This window comes from Halichoerus grypus, chromosome X, assembly GCF_964656455.1.
Source record: "Halichoerus grypus chromosome X, mHalGry1.hap1.1, whole genome shotgun sequence".
Lineage (NCBI taxonomy): Eukaryota > Metazoa > Chordata > Mammalia > Carnivora > Phocidae > Halichoerus > Halichoerus grypus.
Genome location: NC_135727.1, coordinates 11,725,836 through 11,739,068, shown reverse-complemented (window position 1 = coordinate 11,739,068; position 13,233 = coordinate 11,725,836).

Here is a 13,233-nt window from a genome sequence, read left to right as displayed (position 1 = left end):
TTGCTATAGAACCTTTGGGCCTTGCATTATGGATTTTATTCATTGTGAGATGGGAAGGCACTGAGGGGATTTTCAGGAGAGGAAATAACATGATGTAACTTATGATTTAGTGAAATTTAACAGGATCACTGAAGCTTTCATATTGAGAACAGACTATAGGATGGAGGTAGAGAGACCAGTTAGGAGGCTACTGGCAATAATTCAAGAAATAGATGATGATGGTTAGGACCAGGGTGGTAGGAGTGAAAATAGTGAGAAATTGTCAGATTCTGGGTATATTTTGAAGTTAGAATCCTCAGTATTGCTGGATTAAATGTATATTTTGAAATTAAGAGTGAAATCAAGGATGACTCCAAGGTTTTGTGCCTGAGCAACAAAACAAGTGGAGTTGCCATTCACTAATATAGGGAGGACTATGGGAGTAACATGTTTGAGGAGATTGTCAGAAGCTGTTTTGCATCCATGGATTTTAAGGTATTTGTTAAACCTCCAAGTGGTGATGTTAAGCATTTGGATATAAAAGTGTGCAGCTCAGTTCAGATTATAGATATAAATCTGTGAGTCATAAGCATATAGGTATCTAAAATCATGTGACTGGGTAAATCACCTTGTGAGTAGAAGTAGACTAGCAAAATGATACAAGGACTGAAACCTGGAGTATTCCAATACTTAGAGGACAAAATATGAAGAAGAGCAAGCAAAGGAGACTAGCAAGAATTGGCTAAACATGTAGAGAAGACAAAATGAGTGCGGTGTCCTAGAAGTCAAATGAGGACAGTGCTTCAGAGTCAGAAGTGGTCAGCTGTGTCAAATCCTGCTGATGGGTCAGATAAGATGAAGTCAGAAATGATCACTGGATCTAGCAATGTGAATGCCATTTGGTAATCTAGGATAAGAGCAGCTTCAGTGGAGTGGTGGAGTAAAAAGCTTATTTGAATAGGGGTGCCTGGGTGGCTCAGTCGGTTGAGTGTCTGGCTCTTGGTTTTGGCTCAGGTCATGATCTCATGGGTTATGATCTCATGGGTCATTAGATCGAGCCCTGGGTTGAGCCCCACATCTTGTCAGGCTCCCCGCTCAGCAGGTAGTCTGCTTGAGATTTTCTCCCTTTGCCCCTCCCCACCCTCCCTCTCTAAAATAAATAAATAAATCTTTTTAAAAGAGCTTATTTGGATAGTTCAAGAAAAAAGAAGAGGAGGTAAATTCCAAATAAGGAATGTAGAAAGCCGTTTCAAGGAGCTTTGCTATAAAGGGAAAGATAAAATGGGGCAGTATTTGAAGAGGAAAATGGGGTCAAGAGAGCTTTTTTGTGTATAATGAGAGTGATATTGAAATGTTTGTATGCTGAAGGCAATGATCAATGAGGTAGAGAAGGCTTGGAGGTGTAGAGGAGAGAGGGGAAATTGCTTGTATAGGCAAAAAGAGTTGGAATCTAGTGTACAGTGGGGGAGGACTGGGGCTTAGGAGCACGAACAGTAAACCATAGCGACAAGAAAGAAAGTAAAATACATGACCACAGGTACGGGTAAGTGTGTAGATGAAGAAGTGGGAGCTTTGGGAAGTTCTGACTGGTGAGCAAAGGCAAGGAGGTGTTAAAAGTTTGAGGAAAGAAGGGAAAGTATGAAATGGTCCTTAAGGAAGTGGGAAAGAATATACTAAGGGCATAAATATGGATGCTAATTTCCAGTGGTGAAATCTGAATTCCAAAGGTGAATACTCAGGCTGTTATAACAAAATGTCATAGACTGGGTGACTTAAACAACATTTATTTCTCACACTTCTGGAGTCTGGGAAGTCTGAGATCAGGGTGCTAGCACAGTTACGTTCTGTTGACAGCCCTCTTCCTGGCTTGCAGATGTCACCTTCTTGTTATATCTTCACATGGCAGAAAAAGAGAGCTAGCTCTCCAGTTTCTTCTTATAAAGACACTCATCCCATCATGAGGACCCCACACTCAGGACTCTATCTAAACCGAATTACTTCCTAAGGCCCCACCCCCAAATACCATCACAATGGAAATTAGGACTTCAACATATGAATGGGGGGGCACATTCAGTCTATAACAGATGTTTTTCAAGCAACTCATATCAATATGTCCAAAATTAAAATCCAACTATCCTTTACCTGTATTTCTGTTCTGTACTAATTAATAACATTTACTGAGCCAGGCACAGTGCTAAACACTTTATCATCATCATCATATTGAATCTTCACCATAACCCTATGTTGGCTATAACTGGTTTCCACATTTTTCAGATGAGGAAACTGAGTTTATGAGTTTACAAAACTATTAAAAGGCAAAACCATTATTCCAATCCAATTCTGTCTATCTCCAGGGCCATAGTTCTTAATTACATAAGAGCCTTATAGGACATTTATATGGACTCTATATTTTACTCAGCATGAGATGTATATTTTAAACCATGATAAATCTCAGTGATTCATTCAAGAAGTCACTGTGGTAGGCAGAATAATGGCCTCATGCGAATGTCTATGTCTTAATCCCTGTAATCCATCAATATGTTACCTTACCTGGCAAAGAGGAATTAAGGTTCAGATAGAATTAAGATTGCTAATCAGCAGATAGGGAGATTATCTGGGTCTGCACAATGTAACCAGAAGGATCCTTAAAAGTGAAAAACTGAGGCAGAATAAAAAAGAAGCAGCAAGGGTACTAGCGTGAGAGGCCTTGGTCCAACATTGCTGGTGTTGAAGATGGAGAAATGGGGCTAAGAGACAAAGGAATGTGGGCAGCCTTTAGAAGGTGGAAAAGGCAAAGAAGCATTCTCCCCTTGAGCCTCCAAAAGTAATGCACCCTGTACACCTTGATTTTAGGACTTTTGACCTTCAGCACTTTAAGATAATACATTTCTGTTATTTTAAGCCACTCAGTTTGTGGTAATTTGTTACAGCAGCAATAGGAAACTTATACAGTCACCATTAACTCTTCTTTTTCCCTCTCTATCATCTCTGTTCAATCTATAATGAAAAGTCTCCTGGGTTTAAAAAAAAAAAGTCTTGTAGATTTTATCTCCTTAATGGGGGTTCATCACTCCCGTCCATTATCATGTTGTTCTAGAAAGGATTTAAGATTCTTACTTGGTTAATATCTTCAAACAGCGTCATCTTTTCTATCTTCATTTTTATTTAATTCAGCACATCACTACTTCTCAACTGGATATTTGCAGTATTATCTTTGCTGGTTTTCTTGCCTTCCTCATATAAGGCATAGTCCACATTTGTGCAACATAATTCATCATTCTAAAATGCCTAAAATTACACTGGGGAATATATCCAATTAGAAGCCTTGGCTAGAGCTATGGAAATGGAGGAAGAAATAATTTCTTCCTTATTTCTGCGTAGGGTTAGTTTTGTTTGTTTTGTTTAAGCCATGTGTTTCTCTTGCACGTCCCCTCATTACTGTCTTCAGACAGGATAATTTATTTTGCTTAGAAATGTAGCAGTACAGAGCACAGGAAGGTGGATGGTCATCACATCTGGCAGTCATATGGGCGCATCTCTAGTTCTTGTTCTTTCTTACTACAAGTCATTGCAGCACAAGTGGGAGATTACTTTTAACACTCCCCGATAAACTATTAATAAGCAGCTGCTGGTGCCTACTTGGAAGGAAAATTGCATTTGATAGCCTTTTGGAAGCTTTTTACTGTAATTGGGGAAGGCCAATGAAGAAACAATGATTATTCTCTTGTTATTTCAGAATACAAGCAGATGCAAAGAAACATTTACCCCAACTGATTCCCAGGTTCTAGTGTTCTATATTTGAGTTGTTCATTTGGCATTATAGAATGAAGACTAGACTTGGAATTCTAAATTCCAAGGATGAATTCTATCTTTAATTCTCATTGCAGATATGGCCTCAAAACAAGCTACTACACCCAGCAGGTTTCAGTTTGCTCATCCAGAAAAATGAAATTGGAAAGGAAATTAACGTGAGTGGGGTGCTGGGCTATACACATACATACATTGTCTCATCTAATCTCCAGGAAAAAGCAAGGGAGTTTTAGTTCACAGATCTGTCTTTGCACTCTTCTATCTAAAAGCCAAAAGCATTGTGATATCCTATAGGCTGAAATATGAACTCTGGAGAACGGTGGACCTTAGTTGTAATTCTTGAAGGCAGTATCCATTTCCCCCAAAGGACATCAAGAAACGTGGTTTCCAGTAACTACTTTGCTACTGATAAGCTGGGTGACTCTGGGCAAACCATGTACCCCCTCTAGGCCTCTGTTTTTTCCCCTCCATAAAATAAGAAGATTGGATTATTTGTACAATCCCTTCCCTTTGATAGTCTATGCCAGGAGTTGGCAGTCATTTTCTGCAAAGGGCCAGATAGCAAATAGATTTTGCAGGGCACGATTTCCCTGTCACAACTACTCAACTCTGCCTTTACAGCACAAAAACAGCTGTAGACAATATGTAAATGAACAGGCATGACTGCATTCCAATAATACTCTATTTACAAAACAGATGATGGCTTCGTTTTGGCCCATGGGGCTTAGTTTGCTGACCCCTGGTCTATGCAGCAATAAAGGATTTGGTGTCAACTCTTCCCTTTCCTGTTGGAACCAATATATCAAGAACTATATTATACATGCCTAGCCTAAAGATGTCTCTCTACTGAAGCAATTTATTTATGTGCTTCAATTTTTTAAAAAAATCTGGATAAAGCTGAGAATTTGGAGAAACATGGGCCAGGTTTTGGCTGCAGTTTATTAAGAACAGCACTGACTTACATGAACATATAAACAGAGAGAAGCTTAAATGAATAAAAGTTATGTAACAATTAATATAGATATAAAATATTACCCTTGTCTGTTCCAATTTTAATGTATCTTATATGAATTAATTATATATGCAATCATACCAACCCAGCTAATTTATTGACAAGCATCAAAATCTACTTTGGATTACTTTTTAAGTTATCAAAAACATTGCTCTTTTGAAATGCAGAATGAGACTTCTTGCCTACAAGACAGTATTTTACAAAGGATGGGAGGGAGAGGGGAATGAAGGGGTCTCATGAATTTCTGCGGATAGTAAATGGCCAAATGGCCCGTTAGATATATTTGATTAAATTCTGCAACCAAAAAGCAGAGAATGTGAAAACTGGAAAGTGTCCTTGAAATCACTGTCAAAGTCAGCATTTGAACTAAGATTTAACTTTGGGTCTGTGTACTGTAAGCTTTCCTTATGGATGGCCTGGCCAGCTCCACCCATGGGAGCATTACCGAGGACTTTTTTTGTTTGTTTATTTGATTGCTGTTAATTCTAGTAGCTCTTAGTGCTGAAGATGAATCTGATACCAGTGTGTCACCAAAGATATTCATCACAGTAAGAAGTTCTTCAGAAAGCAAGAGAAAGTTCTTTGGGCACACTGACAAATTTCCCCAAAGCAAGTTTGCAGTGTGGGCTTCTAAACCAGCAAGAGTTTTGATGTTTGTGTGTTTATTTTATTTTATATTCTCATTGTTTCTTTCTGCTCGGCAATGCCTTCAACTCCACTTGTTCAGGGAGTTCAATCATAGAAAATATTCAGAGGGCATGGGCAGATGGTGAATTCACCAGGGAGTTTATGCAATTCTCTGATTCATTCCATCAGTCTAGAATTATACAGAAACAATCCCAGTATGAGCTTAAGCATATTCTGCCTTGAAGAAAGACAGAAACAACAAAATGATTAAAAAATAAATTTGAGTAGCCCTCCGTTTTCCCTGTAGAATCATTCTAATTAGATTTTGGCTGAACTCTGCCAGTTCCTCACCCCTGATAGTTGCATTTTTCGGTTCTATATTGCATTTTTATCAGTGTCATTTTTGTTGTAATGACATTTCTCATGATTTTTATTTATCTGATCAGGCTTTCATGAATTTTAGAAATGTGTATTTATTGTATGAGCTTTAGCTTTTTCGGTGCTTACTTTTGACATGATCCACTTTTGTTATTTCACAAATCAGAAACAAAATTTATCATGATATAAAAAGATTAAATATATATATATAAAATATAGATGTACATATAGGTGTACATATATGTGTGTGTATATATTTATGTAATATAATATAATATAATATAACATATAATCTTTTACCTCCCTAAAAGGTCTGTCAATTACTGTGGTTCTCAATGAGGTGCAGTTTTGGTCCCTATTGCATGTTCAGCAACATTTGAGCATATTTTTGATTGTCACAACCTGGGGTATCGGGGGATGGGTAGGGAAAGTGGGAAGTCCTACTGACATTTAATGGCTGGAAGCCAGAAATGCTACTAACAATTCTACAATGCATAGGTGAGCTTTCCCACCTCCAACAAGGAAAGGGAATTATCCAGCCCAATTTTTCAATAGTGCCAAAGTTGAGAAATTCTGGTCTAGTTTAAAAGTAGGTGGTATTAAGGAGGGCATGTGTTGTGATGAGCACTGGGTGTTATACGCAACTAATGAATTGTTGAATACTACATCAAAAACTAATGATGGCTAACTGAACATAATAAAAAAATAATAAAAGCAGTTAGAAATGTCCACATATATAAAAAAAAGAAAAGTCCACATATAATTCAAGCAATTGTATATGAAGTCACAGATCTTTAACATACCATGAATCTTTATGGTACATATAGGAAAGGCTCACAGGAAAGCTCTAGAAACTTTTTTCTAATGATATAGAATGAATTCTTATACTAAGAACATTGTAAAATGGGAAACCTTGCAATGCACACGAATTAACCTATTTATCTTGGAAAATAACCGAGAAGCTTTGGTTAAGAATATATATTTATCTTTGTAGTTATCTTTATAGTTTTATCTGCCCAGGGTCTTTTTTCTATGAATTTCTTTCCCTTCCCCTGCCCTATCCCTTTATCTCCTCTACCTGAGTAATAGGGGAGCTGCCGTTGTAATTCAGTGTGAGCCTGGGGCCTTAAATTTGGGGAAACACACTGGGAAAAAGAATCTACACACACTCTCTCTCTTTCTCTCTCTCTCTGGCTGTGTGGCTGTTAAACCAGTAACATGCACCAGAGATTTCTAAAGCTGTACTTCCAATTACAGGAATTGAAGAAGCTTTGGAGACCTAGAGGAAAACAGAGACAAAGAGGAGGAGAGAGTGTCTAATAAGTTTTGCTGTGCATTATGAATGTATTCTCTACCATGGCACTTTTCAAGAGTAGGAAGTAAAGAATAAAGTTGCTTTTTGAATATTTCAGATGATAAATTGTTGTTTCTTTGAATGAGACATATGTGGAAATAGGCTTTAATTAGAGAACAAGAGGCTAAGATTTTTAAAGTCATACATTTATATATGTGCACATGTAAGCACATACACCTACATACACTTTTGCACAAATAAGGTCATACCATGTGTGCTATTTGGTGTCTTGCTTTTTTTCATTCATCAGTGTATTGTGGATCCCTTTTCATGCCCATTCACATCACCATTTTAATGGCTGCTGAGCATTCTTTTTCATGGCTTTACAGCTCTTTACTAAGCCACTCTTCACTTGGTCAACATTTAGGTTGTTTTTTTTTACCAAATGCTCCCTATTAAAAACAGTGCTGCAGGGATCATGCCAATGCATACACCTTTATGCATTCTTTTGCCATCATCTTAGGAAATATTAATAGAAGATCTACTGAGCCAAAGAATATTTAATTAAAAGAAATTATAGGGACAAAACTAATTGTACTTCCAAAAAGGCTGGAATAGGGCGCCTGGGTGACTCAGTTGGTTAAGCGACTGCCTTTGGCTCAAGTCATGATCCCAGAGTCCTGGGATCGAGTCCTGCATTGGGCTTCCTGCTCAGCAGGGAGTCTGCTCCTCCCTCTGACCCTACCCCCTCTTGTGCTCTCTCTCTCACTCTCACTCTCTCAAATAAATAAAATAAAATCTTAAAAAAAAAAAGGCTGGAATAAATTTCACTCTCACCATCAATGCCCTAATACTCCCACATCATAGACCTTTCCTGACAGGAGGTTTCCTTGTGTTCTTTTATCTTTGTTAATATTTATACACATTATCAATCTGAAGAAGGAAAATATTTTAATTTACATTTTTGATAACTAGTGAAGGTGAGCATCTTGTCATTTTTAATAATCTTTTTTTTAATTTTTTAAAAGATTTTATTTATTTATTTGACAGAGAGAGAGATAGCGAGAGCAGGAACACAAGCGGGGGAGTGGGAGGGGAAGAAGCAGGCTTCCCGCTGAGCAGGGAGCCTGATGTAGGGCTCGATCCCAGGACCCTGGGATCATGACCTGAGCTGAAGGCAGACGCTTAACGACTGAGCCACCCAGGCACCCCTTAATAATCCTTTTTTGTTCTTATTTTTCAAATGGCTTTTCATGTTCCTTGCCTACTTTTATTTTTTATTTTTTTAATTAGATTCAATTAGCCAACATATAGTACATCATCAGTTTCAGATATAGTGTTCAGTAATTCATCAGTTGCATGTAACACCCATGCTCATCACATCACGTGCCCTCCTTAATTCCCATCACCCAATTACCGCATCCCCCCATGAACCTCCCCTCCAGCAACCCTGTTTGTTTCCTATAGTTAAGAGTCACTCATGGTTTGTCTCCCTCTCTCATGACTTCCCGTTCAGTTTTCCCTCCTTTCCCCTATGATCTTCTGTGCTATTTCTTATATTCCACCTATGAGTGAAACCATATGATAATTGTCTTTCTCTGGTTGACCTATTTCACTCAGCATAATACCCTCCAGTTCCATCCACATTGATGTAAGTGGTAAGTATTCATCCTGATGGCTGAGTAGTATTCCAGTGTATATATATATATATATATATATATATATATATATATATATACCACATCTTTTTTACTCATTCATCTGTCGATGGACATCTCAGCTCTTTCCACAGTTTGGCTATTGTGGACATTGCTGCTATAAACATGGGGTGCACGTACCCCTTCGGATCACTACATTTGTATCTTTGGGGTAAATACCCAGTAGTGCAATTGCTGGGTGGTAGGGTAGCTCTATTTTTAACATCGTGAGGAACCTCCATACTGTTTTCCAGAGTGGCTGCACCAGCTTTCATTCCCACCAACAGTGTAGGAGGGTTCCCCTGTCTCCACATCCTCACCAACATCTGTCGTTTCCTGACTTGTTAATTTTAGCCATTCTGACTGGTGTGAGGTAGTATCTCATTGTGGTTTTGATTTGTATTTCCCTGATGCCGACTGATGTGGAACATTTTTTCATGTATCTGTTCCATTTGCATGTCTTTGGAGAAATGTCTTTCATGTCTTCTGCCCATTTCTTGATTGCATTATTTGTTTTTTGGGTGTTGAGTTTGATAAGTTCTTTATAGATCTTGGATATCAGCCCTTTATCTGTAATGTCATTTACAAATATCTTTTCCCATTCTGTAGGTTGCCTTTCAGTTTTGTTGACTATTTCCTTTGCTGTGCAGAAGCTTTTTATCTTGATGAAGTCCCAATAGTTCATTTTTGCTTTTGTTTCCCTTGCCTTTGGAAACATGTCTACCAAGAAGTTGCTGTGGCTGAGGTCAAAGAGGTAGCTGCCTGTGTTCTCCTCTAGAAATTTTGATGGATTCCTGTCTCACATTGAGATCTTTCATCCATTTTGAGTTTATCTTTGTGTGTGGTGTAAGAAAATGGTCCAGTTTCATTCTTCTGCATGTGGCTGTCCAATTTTCCCAGCACCATTTATTGAGGAGACTGTCCTTCCATTGGATATTCTTTCCTGCTTTGTCAAAGATTAGTTGACTTTAGAGTTGAGGATCCACTTCCGGGCTCTCTATTCTGTTCCATTGATCTACTGTTTTTGTGCCAGTACCATACTGTCTTGATGATTACAGCTTTGTAATATAGCTTGAAGTCCGGAATTGTAATGCCACCAGCTTTGGTTTTCTTTTTCAACATTCCTCTGGCTATTCAGGGTCTTTTCTGGTTCCATACAAATTTTAAGATTATTTGTTCCAGCTCTGTGAAAAATGTTGATAGTGTTTTGATAGGGATTGCATTGCATATGTAGATTGCTCTGGGTAGCATAGACATCTTGACAATATTTATTCTTCCAATCCATGAGCATGGAATGTTTTTCCATTTCTTTGTGTCTTCCTCAATTTTTTCCATGTGTTCTACAGTTTCTAAGTACAGATCCTTTACCTCTTTGGTTAGGTTTATTCCTAGGTATCTTATGTTTTTTGGTGCAGTTGTAAATGGGATCAATTCCTTAATTTCTCTTTTTTCTGTCTCATAGTTAGTGTATAGAAATACAACTGATTTTTATATCCTGCCACATTGTTGAATTGCTGTATGAGTTCTAGCAATTTTGGGGTGGAGTCTTTTGGGTTTTCCACATAAAGTATCATGTCATCTGTGAAGAGTGAAAGTTTGCTTCTTTGCCAGTTTGAATGCCTTTTATTTCTTTTTGTTGTCTGATTGCTGAGGCTAGGAATGCTAGTATTGTGTTGAACAATAGTGGTGAGAGTAGGCATCCCTGTCATGTTCCTGACCTTAGGGGAAAAGCTCTCGGTTTTTCCCCATTGAGAGTGATATTCACTGTGGGCTTTTCGTAGATGGCATTTATGATATTGAGGTATGTATCCTCTATCCCTACACTGTGGAAAGTTTTAATCAAGAAAGGATGCTGTATTTTGTCAAATGCTTTTTCTGCTTCAATTGAGAGGATCATATGGTTCTTGTCCTTTCTTTTACAAATGTGATGTATCGTGTTGATTGATTTGTGAATGTTGAACCACCCTTGCATCCCAGGAATAAACCCCACTTGGTTGTGGTGAATATTCCTTTTAATGTACTGTTGGATCCTATTGGTTAGTGTCTTTGTGAGAATTTTGGCATCCATGTTCATCAGGGATATCTGTCTGTAATTCTTTTTGGTGGGGTCTTTTTCTGGTTTGGGATCAAAATAATGCTGGCTTCATAGAACGGGTTTGGAAGTTTTCCTTCCATTACTGTTTTTGGAAACAGCTTCAGAAGAATAGGTATTAGTTCCTTAAATGTTTGGTAGAAATCCCCTGGGAAGCCATCTGGCCCTGGACTCTTGTTTGTTGGGAGATTTTTGATTACTGCTTCAATTTTCTTGCTGATTAGGGTCTGTTCAGGTTTTCTATTTCTTCCTGTTTCAGTTTTGGTAGTTTATAAGTTTCCAGGAATGCATCCATTTCTTCCAGATTGCCTAATTTGTTGGCATATAGTTGCTCATAATATGTTCTTAAAACTGTATTTCCTTGGTGTTGGTCATGATCTCTCCTCTTTCCTTCATGATTTTATTAATTTGGGTCCTTTCTCTTTTTGATAAGTCTAGCTAAGGGTTTATCAATCTTATTAATTCTTTCAAAGAACCAGCTTCTAGTTTCATTGATCTGTTCTATTGTTCTTTTGGTTTCTATTTCATTGATTTCTGCTCTAATCTTTATTATTTCTCTTCTGCTGCTTGGTTTAGTCTTTATTTGCTGTTCTTTCTCCAGCTTCTTTAAGTGTAAGGTTAGCTTGTGTGTTTCAGACTTTTCTAATTTTTTGAGAAAGGCTTGTATTGCTATGTTCTTCCCTCTTAGGACCACCTTTGCTATATCCTAAAGGTTTTGAACAGTTGTGTTTTCATTTTCATTTGTTTTCATGAATATTTTTAATTCTTCTTTAATTTCCTGGTTAACCCATTTATTCTTTAGCAGGATGCTCTTTAACCTCCAAGTGTTTGAGTTCCTTCCAAATTTCCTCTTGAGATTAAGTTCAAGTTTCAAAGCATTGTGGTCTAAAAACATGCAGGAAATAATCCCAGTCTTTTGGTATTGGTTGAGACCTAATTTGTGACCCAGTATGTAATCTATTCTGGAGAATGTTCCATGTGTACTCGAGAAGAATGTGTATTCTGTTGCTTTAGGATGGAATGCTCTGAATATATATGTGAAGTCCGTCTGGTCCAGTGTCATTCAAAGCCCTTGTTCCCTTGTTGATCTTCTGCTTAGATGATCTGTCCATTGCTATGAGTGGGGTGTTGAAGTCCCGTACTATAATTGTATTATTATCAATGTTTTCTTTAATTTGGTTATTAATTGGTTTATATAATTGGCTGCTCCCAAGTTAGGAGTATAAATATTTATAATTGTTAGATATCCTTGTTGGATAGACCCTTTAAGTATGATATAGTGTCCCTCTTCATCCCTTACTACAGTCTGCAGTTTAAAATCTAATTTGTCTGATATGAGGATTGCTATCCCAGCTTTCTTTCAATGTTCATTAACATGATAAATGGTTCTCCACCCCCTCACTTTCAGTCTGGGAGTGTCTTTAAGTAAGTCTAAAATAAGTCTCTTGTAGACAGCATATGGATGGATGTTGCTTTTTTAATCTAATCTGATACCCTGTGTCTTTTGATTGGAGCGTTTAGCCCATTATATTCAGAGTAACTATTGAAAGATGAATTTAGTGCCATGGTATTTACCTGTAAATTCCCTGTTTCTGTAGATTGTGTGTTTCTTTCTGGTCTATGTTACTTTTGGGCTCTCTCTTCACTTATAGGATCTCCTTTAATATTTCTTGCAGGGATGGTTTAGTGATCACAAATTCTTTTAGTTTCTGTTTGTCCTGGAAGCTCTTTATATCTCCTTCCATTTTGAATGACAACCTTGCTGGATAAAGTATTCTTGGCTGCATATTTTTCTCCATTTAGTACTCTGAATATATCATGCCAGCCCTTTCTTGCCTGCCAGGTGTCTGTGGATAGATCTGCTGCCAGTCTAATGTTTCTCCTCTGTAGGTTAAGGAGTTCTTGTCTTGAGCTGCTTTCAGAATTTCCTCTTTATCTCTGAAATTTGCAAGCTTCACTATTATATGTTGGTTATTGATTTTGAGGGGGGTTCTCTCTACCTCTTGGACTTGAATGCCTGTTTCCTTCCCCAGATTAGGGAAGTTCTCAGCTATGATTTGCTAAAATATGCCTTCTGTCCCTCTCTCTTTCTTCTTCCTCTGGGACCCCAATAATTCTAATGTTATTTCACTTTATGGTGTTGCCAATTTCTTGAAGCCTCCTCTCATGGTCCATTAGTTGTTTTACTCTCTTTTCCTCAGATTCCTTCCTTTCCATCATCTTTTCTCCTATGTCACTCTTTCTTCTGCCTCATTTACCCTACCTGTTAGAACATCCATTTTAGATTGCATCTCAGTTAAAGCATTTTTAATTTTGGCCTCATTAGATTTTATTTCTGCACTAA